Raw genomic sequence first — 27,477 nt, forward strand, 5'->3', positions numbered from 1 at the left:
CTCTCTCTGATTGTCAAACTAAAATTTCCTAATTCACCTATGCCTTCTATTTCACTTCTTAGTATTTATTCAAAAACATATTGACCCGGTTTTCTTTATCTATATGAGGATGGACTCATACCTTAACAGATAGGTCGTATTTTACTATTGCCCTGTTTCTCAGTTTGTAGATCAAACAATTTCAAATGTGCTTACTGGGAGATGTACTGACATGGTGAATTAAATTCTAGATTTTTTGATATGCTTCATTGTTATAAACACAGGTCTTCATTTTGATCACATGACTTTCTTTCTCATAAAATGTAGAATGCAGCCATTTTTCACAAAATTCCTTGCTGTTAAATAATTTAATTGATAGAATGAAGAAATGCATGTGTATGTGCATGTGTGTGTGTGTTTGTATATTTACATGTCTTAGTAAAGTTTATTAAAACACAACTAGTTGATTTTTTACAAAACTTTCCAGTTTTCAACATACAAATTATTTACTCTGTTAAGATTATCCTTAAAATAATTTATTATTTATTATTTTTATTATACCTGCAATTTGTTTCTTTTTAGTTTTTCTTAGTAAAATTTTATTGGTAGTTGTATAATAATTTAAGGTCCCACCATGTGCCCAGGTGTCTCTTTACTATCAGGAAAAATGACAGAGGATAAAGAAGAGGCAGGATAGAGTCATGTTAATCTTTTAGGACATGCACCCTCTTCCTAACTGCTGTCTCAGACTGAGACCCAGATATGGGGCAGAGAGACTTACACACACACACAGGTACCACTTGCACAGGGAGTTATCGCTTCACCTTGGAGTCCTTACAGTTCTGCTAGCAGTTCCTGCTCTGGTTCTGGTGTGGGAAGTGGCTGGCAGAGTAGTATTTGACTCTTGATGTCTTTAGTCATGATGCTGACTCCTGAAGACAGCCCTGGAGCAGTGAGGAAGTTCAATGTTTGGTTTCTTAATTTTATCCTGATCCTTTATATCAAATATGTATAATTATGATTAATCATATACTTTATATATCATATATGTTATATATTTACATATATTAGATATATATTTAAATAAGCAACTAATTTAGCAAGCAGATTGTAGGATATATATGTATATATATTAAATTAGTTACTGATTTTAACATTTTAGCTGTTCTTCAGGACTTTTTACATTGTGTAATTTTCTGGGTTAATTTTGTTTCTTTCTTTTAGATCCTGATACTTCTTTCTTCTTTTCTTTCTTTCTTTCTTTCTTTCCTTCTTTCTTTCTTTCTACAATTTCTCTGACTAGGAACAATAAATTCAGCAGAAAGTAACCATTATTTTCCATTAAGATGCATAGTAAGCTATGTATGCATTTATGTAAATTATGCCTGTATATATGTACATATGAGTGTGAGTGCCTGTGGAGGTCAGATGATAGCATAGAATCCTCTGAAACTGTAGTCACAGATGGTTGTGAACTGCAGAAATGGGTGGTGGAAGTAGAACTTGGGTCTTCTGGAAGAGGAGAAAACACTCTTCGCTTCTGTGTCATCTCTCATTACATAATTCTAATATATACATTATAAATAATATAATACATATAAATGTTATATATACATATTAAATATATTATATAGACATGTATAAATATTATATATTTAATGTACTCTTATATAATTGCAATTATGCTTATACTTTACCATGGTGGAAGCTATTTGTCTTAGTTACTGTTCTGTTGCTGTGAAGAGCTACTGGTCAGGAGACTGTGATAAAGAAAAGCATTGATTTGGGGCCTTGCTTCAAGTTTGAGACAGTTATCTCCTGGTCATTACAGCAGGAAGCAGATAGGTACCATGCTGAAACAGTAGCTAAGGATTTCACACGGTGACCCATAAGCCTCTGGAAGAGAGAAAGCCATGCCACTAGGCATGGGCTCTTGACACCTCCAAGTTCCTTCCTAGGGACATATGTCCTTCAGGAAGACAGCTCCTCTTCTAGCAAGGCTGCACCTACTAATCCTTCCCAAACAGGTCCACTAACTGTGGGTGGGAGGAGAGGGTGGCCAGGCATTCAAATATAGACGCTATGGGGCCATCCCCATTCTCATTCAAACCACCACACGCCACTCCTTGGCCCAAAAGGCTTGTAGCCACAACATCATGCAAAATGAGTTCCATCTTAATGTTAAAGGGTCCTTCACAGACCAACACTGTGTTAATGTCCAAAGTCTCTTCTGAGACTCAAGGCAATCTCTTACATGTAATCTGTAAAATCAAAAGGCAAATTGCATCTTTCCAACATACAATGGCACAGAATATATAATACCATCCGAAAGGGAAAATAAAGGGAGTCGCTTGGGAACAATGGACCAAAGCAAGATGAAAAAAACCAAGGAAAACTCTACATTCTGTGTCTTGTGTGATGTCAAAGCACTCCAGATCTTTTCAGCTCTGTTATCTACGACCCAATTCTCTCTCTTGGGTTGGTTCCATACCCAGTCTGCGGCTCTGCTTGGCAGGTATTCTATTTTTCTGAAATCTCTATCATCTCGGGGTCTCATTGCAATGCAGGCTTCACCTTACCACCTTCAAGCAATGGCCTCTCTGGGCCTCCACACAGGGATTACCATGCCATGTCTGGCCTCTGAAGCTTTCCTTAACTATAGAGGAAGATTCCACAAAACCTTTCCCGTATCCTTCTTGACTCCAAAGCTATACACACATGGACAAAGCTCTGCTACAGGGGTTATACACTGTCTGCCTCCTTGAACTCCATTTGTAAAACAACTTTCCACTGTTTTGGCCTTTTCCTTTCTCAGGTTGCACAGTTACGTGGGTGGGGCAATGCCCTGAGGGCAATACTTCCTTTATTCCATTTAACACCAGATCCTTCTTCAAACTTTTCATTTGTTTAAGCAAAGGACTTGGCCCCACTATTCCATTGTCCTTTTCTTCTCAGATTGTACATTTTATATTTCCTTTGCCCAGCTTGCTGTTCTTCATTGTAGTGACAAAGTCAAACTAAATTGTCTTAAAATCTCCTTTGCTAATAACATTACTCTAAAACTCTTCAATTTAGCCTCAGGCAGATTTTTAGGATAAGGGCAAATTGCAGCTACATTCCCAACCAAACTATTACAAGAATGGTCTTTATATTGGCTGCTAATATTCTTCCCTTTGAAACCTTTTCAGCTGGTCCCCCACAGTTCACATTTCCTTCAGCAATATTGCCTTCCATGCTCCCACTAAAATGGTCCATTATGCTCCACTTAAATTGTTCAACTGCTTTTCTAGTCCAAAGTTCCACAGTCTTCTATATTCCTCCAACAGTGTGGCCAAGCCTGTCAGTAATACCTCATTCCCTTTACCAACATCAGTCTTAGTTTCTGCTTCATTGTTGTGAAAAAGAAATAATTTTGCTTACAGCTTTAGAGGGTTAGTTTATGATCACCATGGCATGAAGTAGGCATGTCCCTGAACAATAGGTAAGAGGGTTAGGTGGGTAAGGGCACCCTGTCACAGATTTTTGAAACTTTAAAGCCCATTTCCAGGGGTATATTTTCTCTAGCAAAGCCACATCTACTAATTCTAACTCAGGACAAATCATTCAAACACATGACCCTATGGGACCTATTTGTATTCAAAACATAAGCAAGCTTTTATGTGAAAGAGTATTGGATATTTGTTGTCAAATGTATTTTCAGTCTCTTTGGAGATGATCCTGTGACTTGATTTGTATTGACATCACTTATTATGTTAATTAAATTCACATACTAAATTAATCTTGCACTATAGAAATAAATCTCATACTGTCTTCACATTTTTTATTACATTGTTGCATTAGTGAGAGTACACACACACACACACACACACACACACACACACACACACAGAGTGAATAGAAGGAAGAGAAGTAGGAAGGTAGAGCAGAGAAAAATTAGGAGCAGTAGATTCTTCAAGTCACATGATAGGGAGGTCCACCATGAAAGTTCCTGGTATAATTCAGTCTGTGTTTAAAAGCTTGAGAACCAAGTGCTGTAACATGGATAAGGCCTTCTTCATGTTCTATAAACCAAACTTCTGGGTTTGCACATGGCTAGTATTTGGATATTGAACTCTTAGATGGTAATTAGGGCTATACAAAAAATCCCACGATGCAGTTGGAGTCTTAAGAAAATGAAGTGAGATCTGTACATGAGTTTGCATCTTCAAATATTTTCATGTATATATTTTATATACAATATTGTCTGTCTATCTATCTATCTATCTATCTATCTATCTATCTATCTATCTATCTATCTATCTACAATTCCTTTTTGTGCCATTCATTGTCAGTGATTTGCTTAATTTTGACATGGCTTTGAGTTTCTGAATTTATTTTTGTTCTTGATTTATATTTTCATTTAATTATGATAAGAAGACAAAAGTTTGATTATTATATTGTATCCAGTACTTATGCATGTTTGTAGCTTAATATAACTGTCTCTCCTAAGGAAGACTCCTGCTGTACTTGAAAAGATTATATATGGTGCCTGGTATTTCTGTCTTATGCGTTTTTGTGAAACTCTTGCTTCACTTGTTCCATCTATTATTAAAAGTGAAATCTGAGGACTGGAGGATGGCTCAGTCAGTGAGAAGACTGGCAGTTATTGCAGAGGGTCTGGGTTTGAGACCCAGCATACACATGGCAGCTCACAGCTATCAATAACTCCAGTTCCTAGGGATCTGGAACTGTTCCCCATGGGCACCAGGTATGCATTAACATATATGTGGGGAAAACATCCATACTCATAAAATAAAATCGTAGAATATAAAGAAGATCTTGGGTTGGCTAACTGTTCTCACTGAATGGTTCATTTTCTTTCATTCTCATGGCTTCTTAGGCTTGTTCATCTGCTGCTAGATATACATGTATTTATCATGTGTATTCTGGGTCCTGCTTTCTGAGAGGTTAGCTTACACCTGGAGTACCAATTTTGTTTTATGACTATATTAGCTTTATACCAATATATACATTAAAACTTTCTTTGGGAATTCATCCTATTGATAATATTTCATTTCCCTTTATTTGTATTTGAGTGTAACGCTCATTTTCTTAAACAATATATAGTTGGGACAATACTTTGAAATCCAGTTTGGTAATGTGGGGTCTGTGGTTGGCTTGTTTCATCCATTCAATTTAACATAGTATCGATGCAATTCACCTTGCACCCAAATTTTTCTTTTTTTTATCTTTATAAATTTTTAATTTTATTTTTCTTTGATTACTGCTATATGTGTGTGTTTATATAACCACATATGTATGTATGCATGTATGTATATATATATATTGTTATCAGAGTCAGATATAGATTAACAGTAACTTACTCTAGTGACATAGATTCATTATTGTTACATCTCTGTTTACCTTTTTTCTTCTGCTTTCTATGGTATAATCTGCAGTACAATGTGTGTTTAAAAGTTACTAAGCCACTAAAATATCCAGATCACTGTAAGTATTACTTCACATAATGACATCATGGAAAGACTCTAATAGAAGAAAACAGGACAAAATGTATAGGTTGTATCATAATTATTAATAGGATTATGATTGCTTATCTGTCCTTCTTCTAGTGTTTTGTGGGTTCTAGTTACCTCATGGAATGCCTTCCTTTTCCCATTAGTTTTGTGATGACTCAACTTTTAATTACTACAATAGAAGAACACTATTTACATTTTTACATAAGCCTGAGTTCAGCAGTGAGAAGGGATATGACAGCAAAACTGCAATATTTACTCTTTTTGATGTTATAGAAAGAAATTGTTTTGTTTTGTTTTGTTCTGTTTTTTTATCAGTACTTGCTTACTAACCAGATCTATTCTGTGGAATCTCCATGGGTTGGAGAGGGCCCATTGGACACTGGATATCTATCATTGTGCAATCTTAAGAGCTTATGCTTTGGGACACAATGTACTTCACTTTTTGTCCTTGCCACACATTATATAATCCTCAAAATAATTCTAAATGATGGATGTCAGGGCTCACCTGTAATAAGAACTCATTTCTTTCAGAGGGCAGGAGTTGAGTTCCAAGCACCCAGGTCAGAAAGCTCAGAATGTCTAGCAACTATAAGTCTTGCATATGCAACTTCCTCTTCTGGGCTCTACATGCACATGTTCACATAGAACTACACATAATTAAAAAGAAAAGTAATTTTTTAAAACTTATTAATCATTATATTTGTTTTACATTTCAAATGTTATCCCCTTTCCTGGTCTCTCCTCCACGAGTCCCACTCCATCCCCTCCCTTTGCCTCTAAGAGGGTGCTCCCCATTGCACCCACCCACTTATGCCTCACAACTCTACCATCCCCCTTCTCTGAGCCATCAAGCCTCCACAGGACCAAGCAACTCCTCTCCACAGATGCAGAGGCCATCCTCAGAAAATAATTTTTAAAAGATGTATATCATCCTATAAGTAGATATTACAGAGTGCAGAGGATCTTAGAAATATTTTGGGTTGAATTTCTACTTTAACATTACCTTTGAAGCCACAGTCATGACTGGATGACTTTTTGAGCTTGGTGCAAAATAAGGGACTATCTTTCTCAGCAGGACTTCTGTCTCTGCCATGTTTGTCTGGAGAGTGTCTCTGAATACAGGCGGCTGGCCTTGTCTGAAAAGTGACCTTGTACAGAGCTCTCTGTAAGGTTGCATAACTCGGCACACCTTTCACTCTGGCTTCCTACCCAGATGATAATTAGGTGCTGTACTATGACTAATCAATCCTTCCCACCTGCATGATAATTAGATATTATATTATGGCCAGACTTCATAGCCCTCTCCACCCATACCCTTAAAAAAGCCTTATACATCCTACCCCTCAAAAGATGAAGTAGATGTGTCTCGCTGCAGCAGTCTCCAGAGGTCATTCTCGCCATACTCACAACTGCTGTTTGAACCCTGCTGTCCACCTCTGCTCCCTCTCTCAGCTCAGGCTGGTGGCTAACAGCCTTTCAGGAGAAAGTGGGGAGCAAATCAAGGTATTTATTAACAGCAGTTTTCTTTTCTTTTCTTTCTTTTGTTCATGCTTTGGTTCACTTTTTGCATTGATGTGAAGTTTAAGTAAGTTAATATATGTAAAACACTTAAATCAGTGCCTGGCTCAAAGAACTATATAAATGTTATAATTACTTCGAAGACAGGAAGATGTGAAGTCATAAAATTAGATCATTTACTTCACGTAATTAAACTAGAAATTGATGTCTTTGATATTGCAAAAGAGATCTGTGTTCATGCTCCCAATAGCTAGACTTCCTATCTACCCAGATGCTTACTTAGATCATTAATTTTGTTGTTTTATGGGGAGTTGGTGATGCTTGCCTTGAAAAAATTTCCATCAAAACTCTTTCAGTTTAGGGCCCATGAGATGGCCTGCTGGGTAAAGGCTCTTCCTGCATGGTACCCAGACCTGATTCTGCAAAGTTGTCCTCTGACCTCTGCACACATACACATACCAGGGCATGTACATCTAAACAAATATATCATATGAGCATGCATAGACACATACAGATACACTAAATGTACTTTAAAATCAATTCATAAGTTTCAGAGGGGGACTCAGGAGTTGAATGGAGAGGGAGGGCAGGAATGTATATAGATGCAATGTTCGTGTATAAAATTCTCAAAATAAAATTAATAAAAAATAATTGTATACTTAAAATTTATAATCACTCCTAAATAAATGTCTTTCACAGATGTGAATTAAAAAAGAATCTCAGTTCCATCTAAATGATCAATAATGTCTTCAAGGCAATCAACAACAGTTACTGTTTTGTTGTTGTTGATTTGTGTGTTTTATTTTGATGTTGTTTTATTTGTTTGCTTTTCCCCAGAAATGCGTTGTTGTAGGATTAAGGTGCTAAGTCGAGGAAGGAATTAAGTCTTCTATTTATTTAGTTTGTACATAATGAAGCAGTATGAAATAAGCCTTTACCATGTTGGGAAAATATCATTAAAAAGAGAACTATTAATTAAAAACTATCAGATTATAGGTTCTGCAGAGATGGTACAACATTTAAGGGCACTGGGTGCCCTTCCAGAGGACCTGAGAGTTTGATTCCCAGTACTGAGAGATTATCTCACAACCATCCTGTAACTCTAGTTCCAGGGACCCATCCCCTTTTCCGGCCTTTGTGGGCACTGCATGTATGTGGTGCACAGGCAGGCTTTCAGGCAAACAGCCATGCATATAGAATAAACAAAATCTCAAAATAATCAAATCAAAAGCTGTGAGGAAGAATAACTTCACCAGAAGTGTCTTCATGGGGAACTCCAGGGCTTATCCCCTATAAAAGTAAACAATGAACTCCCCAAAATATCAGAATTAATTTTGTGGAGGCATGACAGAAGCTTATAATACCCACTTGAATGTTCAGGTTAAACTGAAGTTGCTGTATTTATCGAGTGTCCTGAGGTATCTGAAAGTTTTGGTTTTGTCTCTCCTGTACCTGCAGATCAGCAGTGGCTATGAAAAAGCAGTTTATATTTGTGGCAGGGTCTTTAGAGATAGAGAAAAGCTGGTGTACAGTACCCTAGTCCTTCCTCCAGGTCCTACATTCTTTCAGCCATTTGCTTAGCAATGATCCCTGAGCCTTGGAGGGGGTTACTACAGATGTCCACTTATGGCTCCAATTAGGCCATGTGTTGTAGTTACCTTTTAAGAGGGACCTCACCAGTGGTTATGACAACAATGGTGAACTATAGGTGTAAACACAAATATTAGAAGGCAGTTTGACAGACACACACATCACACCCATTTAGTAAAAGGATAGAAATTGCTTTTCTATTGAGACCTATGATTTCCCCAGCCTAAAGCCTTTGTCCAGGCTTAAATATTTAAATTCCTTTCTAAGTCTAACTGAAAGGCTGTTGGTTTTAACCCATGATAACTGATCCACAAATGCACAAGCAAATACATTCTGCTTGGCATGTCAGTATTTTAGCATCTGGACTTCATAGTCAAGCAGGAATGCTGGTGACAGTTCTCTATCACCAGCCTGTATGGCCCCTTCAGGTAGTACAAAAGCCAGCCAGGAGGGTGGAAATTTCCCATTCAGTTCTAGCTTAATTTCTATATGTTCTACATTCAAAGAATTACCTACAACTATCTGGTTTGCACCATTGTCTTATCATCTAGTTGTGGTATATTATCAACAGTACTAGTAATTAATGGCTTTAGTGGTTTGTGGGGTCTTAGGGGCTCCTTGGGCCAGCAATCCACAAGTTTTTACTTAAATAACATTATGGCCTATTTCATAAATGTAATGAACATTTTGGCTTTTTTTTAATTTTATTTGGCACAGCACCAGTAGGACTATAAGACAGGTAGGTATAATGTCTGGTCAGTGTTCTATTACTGTGAAGAAACACAATGACCAAGGTAATTCTTATAGAAGGAAACAGTTCAGTGGAGGCTGTCTTACAGGTTCAGAAGCTTAGTTCATTATCATTATGGCAGGGAGCGTGGTGAAATGCAGGCAGACACGGCATTGGAGAAGAAGCTGAGAGTTCTACATCTAGATCTGCAGGCAGCAGGAAGAGATAGCCACTGGGTTTGTCTGGGGCTTGTAAAATCTTAAAGCCCACCCTTAGTAATACACTTCCTCCAACAAGGTCCCATCCCCTCCAGCAAAGCTACACCCCCTCATCCTCCCCAAGTAGCACCACTCTTCCTGATGACTAAGCATTCAAATATAAGAGCCTAGGGGAGCCATTTCTATCCAAATGTATAAGCTGCTTGCCATGCTTTTAGACTCTCCTATGGATTGCATTTTCACTCTGCTAACTCTCTTGGCATGGTGGACTGAGTCACTGAGATCTACTAAACCTTTCCCACTTTATAAAGATTTTACTACACCGAAGAGTTCAGGAAACTAACTAGAGCTTCATATCATTCTTTATGTTCCCATTGGATCAATCTTTTCTTTCACTTCTCATTGAATATAATATATTTGGCCTGATAAATTGGTGTTCCAACACAGATTCTGTGTTTGACCTGGAAATAGTTTAGACAAACTGAGCCACTTGGAGAAACATTCTCCAGCCTGTGAGCTGCCTGCAGATTGTTCAGTGTGTTCCAGGTTCCCAGCTATTGGGGTAAGCTTTGGTGATGCAATTGTCTTTGAATTATCTCTGCTCTTATAATTAACCTATTTTTCCTATAAGTGACCCCAATAAAACTCACTAATCATCAAGTTGGACTTTAGCATTAACTCTACTTTGTCTGTCCAGGGTCCATATCTGAGATGAATACCATGTGTAGCATCTCTCCAGAATGTAGGACCGTGAACAGGGTTGACTTTTAAAAGTTTGGCTCATGGTACTCTTGGGCTTAAAGCTCCCTGGGGCATTTAATGGGAACTTCTAAGGATTACCCCAAGGAGAACATTCCACAGAAGAAATAACCTAGAATTTCAGGAAAGGCAGGGCTAGGGGAGTGCCTACACTAAGGATAAAGGCTTTTCCAGAATTCAAGTGTACACTAGAGAAAAAAGGACATATATGTGCAAAACTCTATAACCATCACAAAATGTCTGAGAAGATCACAAGATTTAATCTCTTGTTAACTCTATGCAAACAGGACTATAGAGTCAAAGCAACTTGTAAATGACTTATCTAAGTGTCAGGAATGTCCAAACAAAGAGCCAAGCTGTAAAACCTGGGTAGGGATTCTTTTCTTTCTTTTCTTTTTCATTTGATTCCATTTGGTTTACAAAAGTTCTCCTGAAAATATTTAACCATGAAGCAAATAGAATAGCTATCAGTGGTCATTTACAAGAAGGACTATAGAATGCATAAGGTATAGGGGCATCTGTTAGGAATACATATAATCTTTCAGGAACCATATCTTGAAATAAACCTGATTCTGCCACTCTAAGAAACCATAGTGCCAAGCTAGGAGTGGCATTTTATGAGCTCTTCCACCATTCGTGCCAGGATTTTGGCTGGCTTGATACTGTGCTGAGCTGTGTCTGTAGTCACAGATGCTGTGAATTCATGTGTGCAGCAGCCCTGCAAGTGTCCAGAGCACTGTTTGGTTATAGATCTACACTAAACAGACAAAATGAATTTAAAAACAGAAGCAGAGAGAGGGGAGAGGGAGAAGGAGAGGGAGAGGGGAGAGGGAGAGGGAGAGGGAGAGACAGAGACAGAGACAGAGATACAGAGAGATACAGAGAGACACAAAGAGAGACACACAGAGAGAGACAGAGAGACAGAGAGCACATATGAAAAGTTTGGAAGAAAAGTAGTGGATATAAATGAGGCATTGGGGGTATGTTTGATCAAACCACATTATATCCATATACCCATTTCTCAAATGATGATAAAATTGAAACAAAAGTTAAGTGAAGCCACTAAACAAGCAACCAACAAGCCATAACCAACAGCAATAACTTATAGGAAGGGTTGATCACTGAATATAGTGCTGTCCTATTTATCATATTAAAACATGCTACTTAAACAAAGCACAAACCACATTTAATAAATCAAATAAAAATGAATTTGTATGAATTTAAAAGAGCGTAACACAAACATTGAAACATTCCCCAGGATTCCCAAGGGGTAGACTCTTTTCAAAGTCTTTGAATCCACATTGTGAATGGGCTCAAAATCCCCAAATAAAACATGCAAAAAGTAACAGTATAGGACAGTATGTCTCATCAAATGCATGGTACAATTAAAGCAGACTTGTAGAGATAGGTATCTCCTGTTAAGAGGTCCCCATTCTACAGCTGAAGGATGGCTGTGAACTGGGGTTGGAAATCAGAAGGCCCAGCTTCGAACTCCCCTTGCTCTGAGCTGAGGACACCTAGAGAGGGAAGGCCCCAGTCCCAACAGGTTTGAGAACTAATGGTCCTTACTGTGCAGATGTCAGTGGAGATCACAGAAGGTTGGCTTTGGAGGACTTCTGTAAGAATTTCTCTAATTCATTCATTAGACAGGGAGTAGTTGAAATTATGTTATCATATTGAAGTCTGAGCCAACAAAAGGTCATTGTAAGGGGCTCTTGCTCATTTCAGTATTAAAAAATAATATTTTTCTAAAAATATTTTCTATTAAGTCTTTTCATTGAAAACCATGTTATAGGACATTAGGAAATATAACCAGAATTGTGCTTCATTCCTACCAACTATGACAAATGATTGATATATTCCTTGTTATCTTATTGAGTTTACTCCTCCATGTATATGTGTCTTTTTTGGTTCTCTCTCTCTCTCTCTCTCTCTCTCTCTCTCTCTCTCTCTCTCTCTCCCTCCCTCCCTCCCTCCCTTTCCCTCTCACTCTGTGTGTGTCTGCCTCTCTCTTTTTCTCTCCATCCCTCTGCCGTGTGTGTGTGTGTGTGTGTGTGTGTGTGTGTGTGTGTGCAGTGTGCATGTGTATGTGCAGATGCATTTGCCTGTCCAGCCCCACAATGCTGGGTTTGCATGTATATATCGGACCACACAGGCTTTTGAAGTGTATTGTAAAGGATTAAAGACATGTCCTTCTGATTTCACGCAAGTACTTTACTAAATTAGCCAAATACCCCTCCCCTTTGTATTAATTTCTTAAATAACAGGTTTGTAACTCTTAGTTTTCTCTTGTTTCATTACAGTATTTTGACAATTGCTATAAGCTCAAATTCAATTTGGGGATTAGTTAAGGAATGAAAGGCTTTATATTATTAGTACCCTTTCGTTGACACTCCCAGATTATGCTCATAGGATACATTATCTTGGGTGTTCATGTGTGACAAATACTTTATTTTAAAGCTGTCTCTTCTTATGCATATATTCTTACATTCTGTAGAGCAGTGTGCTCCTTGAAATATACGCTGGAAAATTTCTGTCTTAGCTGCTTGTTCTCTGTTGTGTCTCACCAGATTCCCTAAGCTGCCAAGACACCTTTATCACCAGAGGAAGGGCGAAGGACCTCCATCAACAGAGGAAGTGATTCCACATGATTGTGATGGTTTGTTTCAAAGCAAGAGAGTGGGGCACTTGACACCCAGGAACACTTGCTTCTCTTACAGCTCAAGGCTTCATATGTGGCATTTCTCCACTTTTACATTTTTGTTTAAAGCAGAATATGTAAGTAAGAGAACAAAGGTAACCCATGGCCTGAAGGTTAATTACCTCTTGAACAGAAGCTGAAATGAACAAACTCGAAGAACAAAACAAAACGAGCACATTAGATGCTTAGTAGAAAGAATGCAAAATATTACCAAGTAATATAAAGCTATAATTTTCTAAAGCAAACTACTTTTTTTTAAAAGTGTTCATTAATTTGAAAGAGAACAAGGAGAGACATATGGGAGAACGTGGAAGGAAGAGAGGGAAGGTAGAAATGTTATTATATTAAAATGTCAACAAAAAATTAAGTAGGAATGAAAAGCTAACATGCTAATATTCAAATATACATTGGTGTGTGTATATGTTTATAGATAAATGTCGGTAGATGATGATCAATCATTCATTTACATTTTCTTCCTGTAAAATATGCATTGTATTAAACATGACTTATAAAATATGTAATTATGAAAAATGACTATTTCATCATTACTTATAGATTTAAAGTTTATTTATATATAAGTGTCTGTGTGAGTGTATGCCATGCGTACTAGTGCCCATGGATATCAAAAGAGACAGTGGAACCTTTCTTTTTTTTTTTTTATTTTTTTTATTAACTTGAGTATTTCTTATATACATTTCGAGTGTTATTCCCTTTCCCGGTTTCCGGGCAAACATCCCCCTCCCCCCTCCCCTTCCTTATGGGTGTTCCCCTCCCAACCCTCCCCCCATTGCCGCCCTCCCCCCATAGACTAGTTCACTGGGGGTTCAGTCTTAGCAGGACCCAGGGCTTCCCCTTCCACTGGTGCTCTTACTAGGATATTCATTGCTACCTATGGGGTCAGAGTCCAGGGTCAGTCCATGTATAGTCTTTAGGTAGTGGCTTAGTCCCTGGAAGCTCTGGTTGCTTGGCATTGTTGGACTTTTGGGGTCTCGAGCCCCTTCAAGCTCTTCCAGTTCTTTCTCTGATTCCTTCAATAGGGAACCTATTCTCAGTTCAGTGGTTTGCTGCTGGCATTCGCCTCTATATTTGCTGTATTCTGGCTGTGTCTCTCAGGAGCGATCTACATCCGGCTCCTGTCAGTCTGCACTTCTTTGCTTCATCCATCTTGTCTAATTGGGTGGCTGTATATGTATGGGCCACATGTGGGGCAGGCTCTGAATGGGTGTTCCTTCAGTCTCTGTTTTAATCTTTGCCTCTCCCTTCCCTGCCAAGGGTATTCTTTTTCCTCATTTAAAGAAGGAGTGAAGCATTCACATTTTGATCATCCGTCTTGAGTTTCGTTTGTTCTAGGGATCTAGGGTAATTCAAGCATTTGGGCTAATAGCCACTTATCAATGAGTGCATACCATGTATGTCTTTCTGTGATTGGGTTAGCTCACTCAGGATGATATTTTCCAGTTCCAACCATTTGCCTACGAATTTCATAAACTCGTTGTTTTTGATAGCTGAGTAATATTCCATTGTGTAGATGTACCACATTTTCTGTATCCATTCCTCTGTTGAAAGGCATCTGGGTTCTTTCCAGCTTCTGGCTATTACAAATAGGGCTGCGATGAACTGTAAAATATGCATTGTATTAAACATGACTTATAAAATATGTAATTATGAAAAATGACTATTTCATCATTGCTTATAGATTTAAAGTTTATTTATATATAAGTGTCTGTGTGAGTGTATGCCATGTGTACTAGTGCCCATGGATATCAAAAGAGACAGTGGAACCTTTCAAGCTGGACTTACGTAGTCTCCAGAGCAGCAAGCATAATTAATCCAACAGCCTTTAAATTTCATTGTTTGGGGGTTACATGTATTACCATAAAGGGAAAACATTATCTGTCCTGTTCCAAAAGTCTTGCTGTATTTTTATGTTATACTGATGCGATAAATTCCCACTAATAGAAATTCTAAGTTAAAATACATGGGCATAAAAATAATCGATATCTTTACACATAACAGAAGCAAAAGTCAATATAAACACATAAATAACATTGAGGCACATTCACTTTCACACAGCAAAGGAAACAGCTGGCAGAGCAAAAGTCTGCCCAGGGAACAGGAAGGAACATTCTGGAAACAGATATTCGATATGAGGATAATGTTCAGAATAAATTGGTGTTTGCAACAACTCAACAGCAAGAAAACAAATAACCTGATTTTACAAATGGCAAAATAGTGGAAAGCATAGTACTACCTCAGAGAATATGTACGTGTCCAGCAGTAAATGGAAACATGTTGAGCATGTCTCATTCACAGGGCAATTCAGATCACTGACACATGTTAGGACAGCTACTGTGAAAAATCCAGGAGATGAGAACTGTTGGTGAGAATGTGGGCAAAAGGGAATCCTGGTGTGAAGAAATGGCTTAGTGGGTAAGAGAACCGGCTGTTCTTTCAGAGGACCTGAGCACCCAGATTATGTGGCTAACAACAACTCAGGCTACAGAAGATCTGATACTGTTTCTGGCCCCCATGAGCACTACAGTCATGTGGTATAAATCCCCACACAAATGCATAAATAAAAGTTAAAGATCTTAAGAAAAAATTAGACAAACGAGTCTTCATATATTATTGGTGCAAATGTAATTTGATATAACCATTATGAAAAATCTAACACAAACCTGTCATGTGATCCAGAAATTTCTATTATGAGTATCTTTTCATGGAATAAAATCACATCTGCATATCAAGCAGTTATCTTCACTTCCTGTCCATTAGTCAGAAAAGACAAAATTACCTAAGTAAATGGATATGAATGGAAAAGCAAATAAGGAATATGTAGTACTATACACAATGGAATATTATTAAAGCATAAGAATATATAACAAGGTTATTTTCAACCCAGGGCATTAAGCTATGTCAAGCAAGATAGACGCAAATGCTGTGGGTTATTAATCATGTGTATAAAGTGTCAAATTCAGATACTACACAATAGAACAATGCCTGTTCATGGGCAGTAAAATTACAGATGGTAGTGCAGAGTTTTAGCCAGACAGGAATAAATTCAAACCATCTATGTACCTATTACATTAGTACTGATGTATTACGTACTGGAAAATTGCTTAAGAGTGTTACTTTTCTATGTCTTCACCTCAAAAGAGATTATGATAGGTGCATCTTGAGTTATTCAGGTTTTATCTTTTCTTCAAAGTGTGTGTATATGAGAAAACATCTTTTAATAAACATTTACAGTTTGTCAATTTAAAATGTGATGGAAAATTAAATAAAAACACCAATTTCACTATGTGCAAAATGAAGTAACTCAAAGTATATTGTACTAAATAAATAATGACTCCCATTGACACATCGCCTAAACATATATATAAAAATTGCATTTATTTGAAATCTGTCATCACGTTTAGAAGAGATACTGTGAAACCACTTCACACTTTCCAAATGTGCTGAAAGCTTAAGGAAATAAGACCACACAGAAGATAAGCTTGAGGTGTTGATTCTCATGCTAGAAAAGGTAACATTTTACAACCTTGTCTTAAAGTATGAATGAAAACAGGCCAATGTTTGTTAATTTCTTCTGTAATTTACTTTTCTTTCTTTTTGTTTGTTTTTTTCTGTTGATATTTTTTATTTTTTCCCTTTTTATTAATTATTTACATTTTGAATGTTGTTCCCATTCACAGTCTCCTCTCTGCAAACCCCCACCCTTCCCCCTCCTCTTTGCCACTAAGAGGGTGCTCACCTGCTGGAGTCTTCAGGCCTGGAGTGGGTAGTGGTAGGGCATAGAGTAGGACTCTGGTATGGTTTTAAGGTCTGAGGATCTCCGGAATTCTTAAAAGTTCTAAAACCTTTCTTGCTCTATCTGAGGGTAAAAGGCTTAGGCAATTGATACCTAGAGCCTAACAGCAGGGGATGTGGAGGTGGGATTAAGTAATGTGGCCTTTGTTTTATCTCAGCAGGAACTGTGCAGCCCTAACTTTCAGCCTGCTAGTAGGAAATTGCAGGGAGAAAAATGGGACACTTTGAAAGTGACTATAGAGTTTATTACTAAGTTGTAAAAAGTTTCCTATGAAAGCTACCTAAGGGGGAAAAGGGCAAAGATCTTGAATGGGAAAAGGGAAAAAATTCTTCTAGGTGGGGAAGGAAAATTTTCTACTCTAAGCTGGAAAAGGCAAAAAAATTCTCTTAAGGGGAAAAACATTTCTTTCTCTTCTCTTTGTCCTCAGTATTTATACATCTTTCAGAATACATGATCACATGTTACCAAGTTCATCGTAAGTTTACACAAAAAATCAAATCATAAATTAAAGTGGAAGTTTACAACAGAGAATGTTTACATGTCTACCCATCAGGAGTAATTATCTGGCTAAACATCCATCACCTGTCACAGCCCCACAGGTTCACTGAAGGTTTAAAACTATAACTATTAGTGAAATTTTGCATAGATAAACCCAGTCAATATTTCATCTTCTGTCCTAGAACCTGTAATAAATCATCAGTTCCCTTTTTATGACCTTTGGTTAATTGTTTTACAACCTCTTGGCATGTGCTCTGAATAGGAGAATGTCTGCTTACTATCTAAGAGCAATTAACTGGTGACACATGGGAGACTGGCAGAGTTCTCATCGCAGGTTTGACTATCAGAAAACTACCTAATAGCTGTCCCACTATAAAAGAGCTTAGTAATCACTGATGTAATTTTAGGAATTTTTATAAGATCATCTTTAAGACTTAAGAAGTCATCTATTTGAATATATAGCATCATTACAAGATAGTACATCTTCGTTAATCTGCAGAGATCTGCTCCAAAGGGTGGGCTATTACTTAGTGATTGTTATATATGTTTAATAATAACAGGAAAAGCATATTAATAGCAGGAATCTTTCCTAAAATGAACTCTCCTATGGCCTTGCCAACAAGAGGAAACCTGGCACATTTATATAATAATCAGAAGCAGGCCATCTCAAGAAGATCACCTGCTAGTTATTAGTTTGTCCCATTATGGCTCCTGACACTCACCACCCCCAACTCCTGCCTCACCCCTCTAGCATCCCCATTATAAATAAGGCTGCTATGAACATGGTGTAACATATGTCCTTGTTATATGTTGGAGCATCTTTTGGGTATATGCCCAGAAGTGGTAAAGCCAGGTCCTCAGGTAGTGAAATGTCCAATTTTCTGAGGTACCTCCAGACTAATTTCCAGAGTGGTTGTACCAGTTTGCAATCCCACAAACAATGGAGTAGTGTTCCTCTCTCTCCACATTCTTGCCAGCATCTGTTGTCATCTGAGTTTTTGATCTTAGTCATTCTGACTGGTGTGAGGTCGAATCTCAGGGTTGTTTTGATTTGCATTTCCCTGATGTCTATGGATGCTGCATATTTCTTTAGGTGTTTCTCAGCCATTTGAGATTCCTCAGTGGAGAATTTTTTTGTTTAGGACTATACCCCATTTTTAATTGGGTTGTTTGGAATCTAATTTCTTGAGTTCTTTGTATATATTGGATATTGGCCCTCTATCAAATGAAGGGTTAGTAAAGATCTTTTCCCAATCTGTAGGTTGTTGTTTGTCCTATTGACAGTGCCCTTTGCCTTAAAGATGCTTTGCAATTTTATGAGGTCCCATTTGTTGATTCTTGATCTTAGAGCATAAGCCATTGGTGTTCTGTTCAGGAACTTTTCCCCTGTGCCTATGTGTTCAAGGTTCTTTTCCACTTTCTCTTCTGATAGATTCGATGTATCTGGTTTTATGCAGAGGTCCTTAATCCACTTCAACATGGGTTTTGTGCAAAGAGATAAGAATGGGTTGATTTGCATTTTTCCATAAGTCGACTGCCACTTGAACCAGAACCATTTGTTGAAAAAGCTTTTTTCCACTAGATAGCTTTGGCTTCTTTGTCAAAGATAAGGTAACTGTAGGAATGTCCGTTTATTTCTGGGTTATCAACTCTATTTCATTGGTCTACCTGCCTGTCTCTGTATTAAAGGCATGTAGTTTGATCACTATTGCTCTGTAGTGTAGCTTGAGTTCAGGAATGGTGATTACCCAAAAGTACTTTTATGGTTGAGAATTGTTTTCACTATCCTGTTTTTGTTTGTTTTTTTGTTTTGTTTCATTTTGTTGTTGTTGTTATTCCAGATGAAGTCGAGAATTGTTCTTTCTATTTCTGTGAATAACTTAGTTGGAATTTTGACGGGGATTGTGTTGAATCTGTAGATTGCTTTTGGTTAGATATCTATTTTTACTATATTAATCTTGCCCATCCATGAGCATGGGAAATCTTTCCATCTTCCGAGGTCTGAAATTCTTGTCACACAGATCTTTCACTTGCTTGGTTAGAGTCACACCAAGGTATTTAATATTATTTGTGAGTATTGTGAATGGAGTCATTTCTCTAATTTCTTTCTTAGCCATTTTATCCTTTGAGTAGAGGAAGGCTACTGTTGTTTGAGTTAACTTTATATCCAGCCACTTTGCTGAAGTTGTTTATCAGCGCTAGGAGTTCTCTGGTGGAGTTTTTGGGGTCACTTATCGGTAGTATCATATCATCCACAAATAGTGATACTTTGAATTCTTTCTTTCTGATATGCATCCCTCTGAACTTTTGTTATCTAATTTCTCTAGCTAGAACCTTGTTCACTATATTGAATAGTTAGGGAGAGAGTGGGCAGTCTTGTCTTGTTTCTGGTATTAGTGGGATTGCTTCACTTTTCTCTCCATTCAGTTTGATGATGACTATTGGCTTGCTGTATATTGCTTTTATTATATTTAGGTATGTGCTTTGAATTCCTGATATTTCCAAAACTTTTAACATTTTATTTTTGTATTTTGTTGAAGGCTTTTTCAACATATAAGGAGATAATAATGTGATTTTTTTTTAGTTTACTTATATAGTGGATTATGTTGATGGATTTCCATATGTTGAACTGTCCCTGCATTGCTGGGATGAAGCCTGCTTGACCATGGTAAATGATCTTTTTGATGTTTTCTTGGATTTGGTTTGTGAGAAGTTTTTTCTTTTTTAATTGGATTTTTTATTTACATTTTTCATCAATATTCATATGGGAAATTGGTCTGAAATTTTCCTTATTGGGTCTTTGTGTGGCTTTGGTATCAGAGTAATTGTGGTTTCATAAAATGAATTAAGTAGTGTTTCTTCTGTTTCTATTTTGTGGAATAGTTTGAGGAGTATTAGTATTAATTCTTCTTTGAAGGCTTTGCAGAATTCTTCACTAAAGCCTTCTGGCCCTTGGCTTTTTGGGGAGACTTTTAATGAATGCCTGCTTCTATTTCCTTATGGGTTATGGTACTGTTTTGATAGTTTATCTGAACTTCCTTTAATATTGGGACATGGTATCTGTCTAGGACATCATTCATTTCATCTAAATTTTCCAGTTTTGATGAGTATAGGCTTTGGTAGTAAGAGCTGATTATTTTTTTTGAATTTCCTTAGTTTCTCTTGTTATGTTTCCCTTTTCATTTCTGATTTTGTTAATTTGGATACTGTGTCTGTGCCTGTTAGTTAAGTTTGGCTAAGGGCTTATAGATCTTGCTGATTTCTCAGAGAAACACCTCTTGGTTTTGTTGAGTCTTTGTATTGTTCCCTTTGTTTCTAATTGGTTGATTTCTGCCCTGAGTTTGATTATTTCTTGCTGTCTACTTTTGGATTTGTTTGCTTCTTTTTGTTTTAGAGCTTTCAGGTGTGCTCTTAAGTTGCTTGTATTGGATCTTCTCAATGTCTTTATGAAGGCACTTAGTGTTATGTATTTTCCTCTTAACACTGCTTTCATTGTGTCCTATAAATTTGGGTAATGATATATCTTCATTTTTATTGAATTCTATCATGTCTTTGATTTCTTTATTTCTTTTCTGACCAAGTTATTATTGAGCAGAGAGCTGTTCAGTTTCAATGAGTATGAAGGCTTTCTGATGTTTTTGTTGTTATTGAAAACCAGCCTTATTCCTTGGTGATTTGATAGAATGCATGGGGTTATTTCAATCTTCTTTTATCTGTTTAGGCTTGATTTTTTGGGTGTTTCCATGATCAAATTTAGAGAAGGTTCCATGAGGTGCTTAGAAGAAGGCATATTTTTTTTTGTTTTATGGCAAATACCTGTTAAATCCATTTGGGTCATACCTTCTGTTAGTTTCATTGTATCTCTGTTTAGTTTTTATTTCCATGATCTGTCTATCAGTGAGAGTGGGATGTTGAAATCTCCCATTATTATTATTATGTAAGAACCAATGTGTGTTTGAGCTTTAGTGATACTATTTTACAAATTTGGGTTTCATTGTATTTGGGGCATAGATGTTTAGATGTTCAGAATTGAGAGTTCATCTTGGTGGGTTTTCCTTTGATGAGTATGCAGTGTTCTTCCCCATCTCTTTTGATAAGTTTTTGCTGGAAATCTAATTTATTGAATATTAGAATGGCAACTCCAGTTTGTTTTTTGGGATCATTTACTTGAAAATTATTTTCTAGTCTTTTCCTCTGAGGTAGTGCCTGTAATTGTCAGTGAGGTGCATTTCCTTTTTGCATGAAAATGCTGGGTTCTGTTTACATAGCTATGTTTTTTAATTGGTGAATTGACTCCAGTGATCTAGAGAGATATTAAGGAGCAATGATTGTTGCTTCCTGTTATTTTTGTTGTTAGAGGTGGTATTGTGTTTGTGTGGTTCTCTTCTTCTGGGTTTGTTGTGGGATGATTAATTACTTGGTTTCCCTTGGGTGTCATTTCTCCTCTTGTGTTGGAGTTTTCCTTCTATCGTCCTTTGTAGGGCTATATTAATGGAAAGATTATGCTTGGTTTTGACATGTAACATCTTGTTTTCTCCATCTATGGTTAATCAGAGTTTGCTGAGTAGAGTAGTCTGGGCTATCATTTGTGCTCTCTTATGGTCTGCATGTCCAAGATCTTCTGGCTTTTAGAGTCTCTGTTGAGAAGTTAGTGTAATTCTTGTAGATTTGTCTTTATATGTTAGTAGGCATTTTTTCTTACTGCTTTTAAAATTATTTCTTTGTTCTGTCTATATAGTGCTGTAATTATGTGATGGGAGTGATTTCTTTTTGTGTTCCAATCTATTTGGTGTTTTGTAGGCTTCTTGTATATTTATGGCCATCTCTTTCTTTGGGTTAGAGATGTTTTCTTCCATGATTTTGTTGAACATGTTTTCTGGCCCTTTGAACTAGGAATCTTCACTCTCTTCTATTCCTACTATTATTAGGTTTGGTCTATACATTATGTACTGAATTTTCTTGATGTTTTGGCTTAGAAGATTTTGCTCTTTGTATTTTGTTTGACTGGTGTTTCAATATCCTCTATGGTATTTTCTATGCCTGAAATTCTCTCTTATATCACTTGTATTCTGTTGGTGATGCTTGCATTTTTAATCCCTGCTCTCTTTCCTAGTCTTTCCATGTCCAGGGCTGCCTCCCTTTGTGTTTCCTTTATTGTTTCCATTTCCATTTTATTTTCCATTTTTCCATTGTAGATGTTTTTCCTCAATTTCTTCATCAGTTTGCTTGTGTTTTCCTGTAGTTCTTTAAGGGATTTAAGTGTGTCCTTTTTAAGGGTTTCTATCTGTTAACCTGTGTTCTTCTGTCTTCGTCTTCTTTTTTTTAAAAAAGGGAGTTATTCATGTCTTCCTTAAGGTTCTCTATCATTTATTTGAGATGGGATTTAGGTTAAAAATCTTAGTTTTCCCATGTGTTAGGGTATCTAGAACTTGATGTTGTGGGAGAACTGGGTTCTGATGTTGCCAAGTGGCATTGATTTATGTTGCTTATGTTCTTGCCCTTGCTTCTCGTCATCTAGTTATCTCTCATGTTAACTGACCTTGCTGTCTCTGAGCCTATCCCTGCTGTGAGCCTGCAATTCTGGTTATGATAGAACTCTTGGGAATAAAACTATTTCTGGTTGTGAGCTTTGTGAGGGAGTGCTAGAACCGTGATCTGCCCCCATTGGCAGTTGTGAACCAGAAGGATGGTATGTTTCCTGCAAGGCTGATAATTCCTTTCTCCAGTGGACCCTGTGGTGGTCCCAGTTAGGCTAAATATTTGGAGAGAGGGATTACCTGTGCACCTTCTGGGAGTTAACCTGTCTCTGGGTATTGGAGGGGGTCAGAGCACCAGCAGATTTGTGGGACAGAAGGAAGACCCCATTATTTACTTTTCAAGAAAAAATAATTGTTCTAAACTTTGCCTCCCTATTCCCTGCCAAGGGTATTCTTGTTCCCCTTTTAAAGAAGGAGTGAAGCATTTACATTTTGGTCATCCTTCTTGAGTTTCATGTGTTCTGTGCATCTAGGGTAATTCAAGCATTTGGGCTAATATCCACTTATCAATGAGTGCATACCATGTGTGTTTTTCTGTGATTAGTTACCAGTGAACATGATTGTTGGGGGGAGGGTGGTAATAGGGGGAGGATGGGGAGGGGAGGGGGAGGGGTTAGGGGGATGTTGGCCTGGAAACCGGGAAGGGGAATAACAATAGAAATGTAAATAAGAAATACTCAAGTTAATAAAGATAAAAAAATAATTGCAACATGTTTTCTAATCACTGAATTTTAGGATATTTAGAAAACTATTACATATAGTTAATGATGAACTATCTATTATGGTTCTTCTATAATTATCAGGTTTTTTACTCCAAGTTGACAGGTTGCCTAGTTATATCCCTTTAATCTTCAAAGACTCTTTTCTCTATTTTTTTTAACTTCCTTTGGAATGGCCAATGTTTAAAGAGGATTAAAAGAAACCATACATGTTTCACTCTCTAAAGACCAGGAGGTGGACTCTTATTCTTATTTCTTTACAAACTTAGAAGAAAAAGAACTCTGATGGATGGCTCTGATGGCAGAGGTGGGGGTTGTGGTAAAAAGTGTATAAAGAAAAGCACATTTTATCTTTTTTTTTTTTACTTTAAAGGAGTGACTAGACAGGCCTTGGAGTTGATCTCTCTCTCTCTCTCTCTCTCTCTCTCTCTCTCTCTCTCTCTCTGTGTGTGTGTGTGTGTGTGTGTGTGTGTGTGTGTGTGTTCTGGCAAGTGAAGGCATTTGTGTGGAGGTATGCAGAAAACATGTAACCAGAAGTCAGTGAATGTGGAAACGATAGGTGACTCAAGGCTAAAGTTGAGTTTCATAGATTGGACTCCTGAAGACAAAAGTCACTCATTACTTAACTACTTCTGCAGCTAGGTGGTAATTTTCTCACCCTATCCACATTTCCTTATGAAGCCAAGCAGAATTCTTCCCACAATTTCTAGCCCAAGGTTAGAAGTTTGTCCTTATGTAAGAACAGGGGTAAGAAGATTCACAAACCGGCTCAAGAACAGCTGAGTTTGAAAGTAAGATCAGGTTTTATCACCTGCCTTTCCACAGTGGGGTTAAGGTGTCATAGGGAACATAAAAGCCATGAAAAAGAAATAAGGAACAATTAAGTGTAACAAGCAAAAATTTCAGTTCTTTATGGCATTACATGTTGTAACCTTCATGACTCATGGTGGCATAAACATTTTGAACTCTCAAAAGCAACATCTCTACTGCTCTCATTTTATTGGAAACCGGCAAAGCCATTTTATTTGTTTCCCTTCAGAGACACTTCAATGTTTCAAGAATGAAAGTGAAAATACAAGAGAAAAGCTATATCACAAGTTAAACTTCAGGTGGGTTACCTTGGATGAAGGGTTTTGAATTCACATGGAGGGTGTTTGGGGATGTTAGCTGTGAAGGTTGTGATTCACTTACTCTCTTTGCCTACTTCTGTTTGCTGCTGAATTCTTACTCAGTAATGCTCACTCAAGAGTAAAACTTTGAAAAAAGTTACCCCGGATCACAATCTACTTTTGATGGACCTGTTTTATGAAGCAGTATATTTAAGAAACAAAATAAAGGGGTTGGGGATTTAGCTCAGTGGTAGAGCGCTTGCCTAGCAAGCGCAAGGCCCTGGGTTCGGTCCCCAGCTCTGGGAAAAAAAAAAGGAAAAAAAAAGGAAAAAAAAAGAAAAAAGAAAAAAAGAAACAAAATAAAAATTCATTTCCATTTCAAGAAAGATGTAATAGGCACTCACTCTTTGATTTAAGTAGTATGTATACCTTAGGCTTTGAATGTGAATCCTCCTTTTTTGACATAAGAAAACAGAACTCAGGACATGATGACTGATACTGACAATAGCATTGACTTATCTGATATCTCAGCCTGGTTCATAAGGGTTACAAATTCACGATCTTTCACTTATAGTTTCATAATCCTTGAGACATTGTCTATTCTACAATGCTCAACAACATAAAAATAAATTTTCTAGGGTCACATCATGCAGGAATATTTCCAAGATCAAGGATTTTTCTCATACATTTTATATTTGTTGATGTACCATTAACATATTTAACTCAGAGATTTTTGAACTTGGTCTTAGTAATGTTTCTATTGCTATGATAAAATACTGGGACAGTGGCCCAGCTACATATGTAGCAGATGATGGCCTTATCTGGCATCAGTAGGAGGGGAAGTCCTTGGTCCTGTGGAGACTCGTTGCCCCAGCATAGGGGGATGCTAGTGAAGTAAAGCAGAGTAGGTAGGTGGGTGGGGAAGCAACCTCTAAGAGGCAAAGGAGAGGGCAGATAGGATGGGGGAAGGGTTGCAGAGGTAAGACCTGGAAAAAGGGATATTTGAAATGTAACTAAATAAAATAACCAATTAATAAACAAACAAAATAACAAAAAAATACTGTGGCAAAAAGCAAATTAGGGAGGAAAGGATTAATCTGACTCCACTTCCCCTTTACAGTCAGTCTTGGAAGGAGGTCAATGCAGAAACTTACGGCAGGAATTGAAGCAGAAATCATGGAAGAATGCAGCTTATGGGTTTGTTCATGTTGATTTCTTATAACTCAAGACTATCTGCCTCAGAGATGGCACAGTCTATAGTGGGCTGGGCCCTCTCACATTGATCATTTAAAAAAGATCCATTTTATGTAGTTTTTCCTCAGTTTGGAGTCCCTCTTCCAAAGTAACTGAAGTTTGTGTCAAGCTGAAACACAAAAGCAAAAACAAAAACAAACAAACAAGCCAGGATAATGTAAGATGTAATAATATATATGGACAGAAAGGCAGATCCAACAAGAGAATGAGTGGTAGCAAGTGTCCTGTTTGATCATCCAGTGCCAGGCCACTTTTGCTCATGTCCATATGATCCTTGATAGTACTTTGTTCAAGTCCAGTGATTCATAAGTGCTATGCGCTTCCCTTTTTGCATATCTCTTCTTCTCCTAAGTGGAAAGGGGAAGACAGTAAACAATGAAGAGATAGTTGAACCTCATAAGGGAAAAATATCATTTTTTCATCCTACTGCATATAAAATATTCTGCTAGAATAGTATCTATACTAATTACTTTCTCCTTGTGACAAAATACCTGAGATAAACATCATCAGCTTCACCACAGAAGACTTTATTGTAACTTATTATTCAAGGATATAGTCCATCGTGGCAGAAAAGCACAGCGGGCATAAACACCAAGTATCTGGCCACAGTGTATACAATGCCTGGAAGCAGAAAGCAGTGTTTATCTTATATTGTCCTTCCATTTCTTTGAAGATCACCATCAATGGGATGGTTCTACCTGTATTTGGTAGGTTCTCCCACCTAACTTAACCTCACCAAGAAATTCCTTCACACACATGCTTGCCCAGATTTTTGTTTCAATGGTGATTCTAAGTCCCATCAAACTGACTTTCAAGGTGAACCACTATAATAGCTCAATTTTTTTATTTATAGGTTTTCCAGTTCTTTGAAAATATACAAAAGTTCTCCTCGTTCACTGTGTACAAGAAATTTGATAAAACTATGAAAAATTGAAAAAAGGAAAAATAAAAACAGAAACACTAATGACTAGCCATGGGTATTATTTTTAATTATTGTTTTATATTATGGTATAATTATGTTATTTATTGTCGTCTCCGTCTCCGTCCCGCAGAAAGGAGCAACACCACAACATTCTTCCCAAAGCAGTTTATTCAGGAACCTTTCTTTCTGCATGCAAGCAGCAATCTCTCTTTTCTTTTCTTCTCTTCATCCTCCCCCCAGCCCCCAGCACACTCCCTTATATCCTCTCTCAACTCTACCTCCTCCGTCCAGACTGCGTAATCTCAGTTCATAGGTCCATGTCACATGGCCTGATCTTGCGTCATGGTGCGCCTGCGCAGCTCTCACAATGGACATGGCTAGTTTCAGGTGTGTGAGGAAGTCAGGTACTAGTCATGAGACTTAGCTGCAGTCCCGGGCGCCATCTTGGGACTGCCACCACACCTGCTCCCCACATCCTTTGTGACTGTATAGCTCAGAATGGCTCCCTACAATTTATACCCTCTCTTTTCTCCTCCAAATCCTGTCTCTCCAGTTTTATTCTGTGATATTTCCATATTAAAGTCCCAAGTGTGGTAGAATTTGTCATACACAGTTG

At 37.5% G+C, this 27,477-nt stretch overlaps 1 long non-coding RNA gene across 1 annotated transcript; it reads left to right on the forward strand.

The window, feature by feature from the left end:
• The first annotated feature begins 2,408 nt into the window (after positions 1–2,408).
• Positions 2,409–26,906, forward strand: LOC108350866 (uncharacterized). The gene is made up of 5 exons (XR_001837824.3): positions 2,409–2,494; positions 12,881–13,088; positions 24,616–24,685; positions 25,806–25,882; positions 26,793–26,906. It is a non-coding gene; the product is annotated as an uncharacterized LOC108350866 (long non-coding RNA).
• The last annotated feature ends 571 nt before the right edge of the window (positions 26,907–27,477 follow it).

This window comes from Rattus norvegicus, chromosome 4, assembly GCF_036323735.1.
Source record: "Rattus norvegicus strain BN/NHsdMcwi chromosome 4, GRCr8, whole genome shotgun sequence".
NCBI lineage: Eukaryota > Metazoa > Chordata > Mammalia > Rodentia > Muridae > Rattus > Rattus norvegicus.